Source organism: Nicotiana sylvestris, chromosome 4 (genome assembly GCF_000393655.2).
Source record: "Nicotiana sylvestris chromosome 4, ASM39365v2, whole genome shotgun sequence".
NCBI classification, from domain to species: Eukaryota; Viridiplantae; Streptophyta; class Magnoliopsida; order Solanales; family Solanaceae; genus Nicotiana; species Nicotiana sylvestris.
This window is the reverse complement of record NC_091060.1, coordinates 36,331,790-36,335,658: the sequence shown is the minus strand read 5'-3', so window position 1 is coordinate 36,335,658 and position 3,869 is coordinate 36,331,790. Positions and strand designations below refer to the sequence as shown.

Below are 3,869 nucleotides of genomic sequence, written 5' to 3'. Positions count from 1 at the left end.
TTTTTAGTGGAAGAAAGACTTATAAAATAAAAAAGAAAAAAATATTTTTGAAATTTTATTTTTTTTGATTTTTTAAAAATTGGGGTCTCTAAGAAATTATTTTCTAAAGAAGGAAGTAAAGGGAAATATATTTGAATTTTTTTTTTAAAATTGGGGGCAGGAACCGATGATGTTTGCGTACGTATCTCACATCCTATGAGAATCAGACCCGCGTAGTTCGATAAAACTGGGTACCTTTTTTTAATAATTCTGCTACACTAATTTTCTAAAGCTGGTCGACAATGCAAGTAAGCCTTCTAAATGATGTATCAAGTACCACATACGTGAACATGATGGTCTCAAATAGGATACCTGTCTTATACGGACCCGACCCCTGTGTCGAGTTTCGCTAAGTCAAATGCATGTGATGCACATAGAGCGAACCTACTAGGAAAATCTGGTATGAGGTTTGTTCTCCTAGGTTTAAATCTTGGTGGAAAAGGTATCTAGACTGGCTTACTCGAGCGGACAACTCGAACCGAGGAGGGTCAGTGTACCAGCAGCATTGCTTTCCGGCTTAACTGGTGGTGCTCCCCGCCTAAAATAGGTGTGACTAAAATCCTTCACCGGGTAACAAACACCTCGGCTATCTCAAAGAAAGCGGGCTATGTCAAGCAAATGCCCAATTTTAATTCAAGAAGACTCGGAGGGGGTGCGTGAGAAGACAGTTTATATGTACCATTCAAAAATATCAAAGCGGTAAAAAGCAAACAAGTAGCACATTATACCAAATAAATCACAGTATATACAAAATTAATAAAACCAAATAAAAGTCAACATGTACAAGCTCGAATTCTGGTTTTCCCCAGCAGAGTCGCCAGAGCTGTCACACCCATTTTTATCCCTCCAAGAGATAAGTGTAAAATGTTATGGATTGTGGGTTAAAGAGCTTTTCCAATTAAAGTGACAAATTTGAAGTAGGGATTATTTTATTTACAGAGTCGCCACTTGAAATTGATTTCTACTGGTGTTCCAAGTCACCTTTTATTCGAATCCCTATTCAAAGAAAGGTTTGACTCTATTAGTATTGGTCTGCGAAAACAAAGTCCGGGTAAGGAATTCTGTTGACCGGGGAGAAGGTGTAAGGCATTCCCTGAGTCCCATGGTTCTATCACGGTCGCTTTATTGACTACATATGGCTTGAATTAAACTTGGATAAACTGTGGTTTATTTGATTTTTATGCTTTTCTTATGTCCGTTTTTATTTATTTTAAAAAAATTAAAGAAAAGATTTGAATAATAATCTACAACTTAACTAATGAGAGAAAATTATTGTTATGAGTACTAATTTAAAAGATAAGAGTAATGAGAGAAAATTATCAATTGACATTGCTTAAAACTAGTAAGATGTGGGCTTGTCTTGACATTGAGTGAGGCAGCCCACTATTGGGTTGATGGAGTCAAATGGGCTCATGTCCAACACAAAATCCAAAAGCCCATATGCTTTTGGACTTTAAATCTACAGATATGACCTTTTAAAGCTATGTTACAGATTTGGCCATATCTTGCTATTTGCAATCTGTAGCCAACTATTTACAAAAATAAGTTTACAGATTGTCTTTCTAATTTACAACTTAACTACCTTACAAAATAAATATTTTTTAAGAGGTAAAAAAAAGATTATTGGGACTCTAAAATATAATAATAATAGTAATAATAATAATAATAATAATAATAATAATAATAATAAAAAACTTAGCTTGGTGACAACAAAGGGACAAACATGGCTACAAGGGTTCAAATTTTAATATATATGCTTCTTTCAGACAACCAAATACCAGTGAAATTATATCTAATGCTTATCAAAAATAAAAATAATTAAAGATACTTAACACAATTTAATTAACTAACATATCGTTATAACATTATCAAACATTCAAGCGTATATAAAAATGAATTACAATAGAAGGATAAAGCTACTAATATTTCCCAGCGTCATTATCTTTCATTCCAACTTGATTTTATGAGTTTACATGGTCCGAAAATTACCTGGACAGCAGAAAGAAGAACAAATATAGCAGAGTCAGCTCTTTCCAAAATCAACAGTAGAACAATTAAACGGGCAACAACAACAACAAAAGACAGCGACAACCGGCAGATTCAAACCCAAGAAAATAAACTAGAAATACCCAGCAAAACAGTACAATTATGTAACTCCAGAAAAATCTTTCAAGACTACTCTATTTTCCTTAAACAAGTTTTTCACTTAAGATTCAACTCACAAAAGCTGCTAAGGGATATTATAGTACTGATTTTTTTTCTTTTTTTTTTTTGTGTCTAGAGCTCCCTCAGTAAGATGGAGTATCCTCCTTTTATATCAAAACAATCAGCTATTTCAAAAAAATTAAAAATCAATCTTTTTGACAGATTTTTCTACAAAATCTGCTCTTAAATTCAAAATGCTAGACTTTCTGGTTCAAATCTTGTCAAGTATTTCAAACAAAATCTGCTCTCCACTATTCAAAGGCAGACTTTTATTCAAACATTGTCCAAAGGTCTACATTTTCTTACCAAACAATTTGACTTTTGAGTGTTGTACTCAAAGAGTCTTGAAGTAGTAAATAAACAATCAAACAAGTACCATATACTCTTAAGTATTTTTCACTACCTCACTTTTATCAACACAAAACTATTTTACTACTTCAACAAGTGCAAAAACAGAAAATTTGACATTTCAAACTTCAAAAACTAATGCTAAAATAATTAATGTAATAGACAAAAATAAGATCTGAAAAAATAAAAATAAAATAAAAAATCAGCCTCGAAAAATAATAGGATTTTTACCATTTTATAATTCAAGTGGCCGAAAAAATGGTGGTATGCCAAAAGAGGGTGTTTGGGGAGGTCGTCGGAATTTGGCCGGATTTTGATCGCCGGATTTTCATGGTGAAATTGGCATCAATAGCTAGGTCTTGAGGAGCTATATCCATTGATGTAAGTATTGTGGGGTGGTAGTGGTTGGAGCTTCAATAATTTGGGCAAAAAAGTGACGGAAAAGTTTCCTAGATCTAAGATTCAAGGAGTTTGAGGGATTTTTGAAGGATTTGGTTTGGAGATATGGAAAGAGGAAGTTGTGGAGATTACATGGTGTGAATTTGGAGGTGTTTGGAGGTGGTCCGCTGGCAGCGGCGATTTCCGGCCGGCGGCGGTGGGTGGAGCTGGGACGGCGTAGAGAGAGTGAAGAGAGAGAGAAGAGAGAAGAAGGAGAAAAGAATTATGGGTGAAAATGAGGACAATTTTCAAATTTTTGAGGCTCTAAATACCTAAGCCAAGAGTGAATGAGATCCATTGGATCAAGATGGAATGGATGTGTATGATTTGATCTTGTTTCATTTAGTGAAACGACGTAGTTTTGAGGCAAAACTACGTAGTTTCAGACCCTTTCAATGGCAGCCCTTTATCTTGCACTCTTGGACTCTTTTTCTTTCAAATTTGGCCAAATTTCTTCCTTAATCCTACTTATTAAACTAATTTTACACAAATAAATTAATTAAGTAACTTATTCTAATGATCAATTAACTAGATTAATTCACCAACTGAACAACTAGTTAATTCTTAAAATGCACAAATGAAGAAAGAACTATTTTTTTAGTATTTTATGACAGGAAATATGCAATTAAAGTCACAAAAATTGAGAAAAATAATTAAAATAACAAAACAATAATAACTTTAGGAGGTGTTAAAATAGTGCAAAAATTAGGTGTTCACACATATCAAGTATTCACTATTGTTATAATTGAAACTAATGTCAATATTATTCCCGAGACTTCAAATATTTAATATATAGACGATGGATTTTATTTTAAAACACAAGTTATTAACTAGAATTG

At 33.2% G+C, this 3,869-nt stretch overlaps 1 long non-coding RNA gene across 1 annotated transcript; it reads right to left on the bottom strand.

Moving 5' to 3' along the window:
- Positions 1-1,944: 1,944 nt before the first annotated feature.
- On the bottom strand, positions 1,945-3,257 carry LOC138888991 (uncharacterized). Its single transcript, XR_011406522.1, has 2 exons — positions 2,824-3,257; positions 1,945-2,028 (listed from the first exon to the last, which is right to left on the bottom strand). It is a non-coding gene; the product is annotated as an uncharacterized lncRNA (long non-coding RNA).
- Positions 3,258-3,869: the final 612 nt, after the last annotated feature.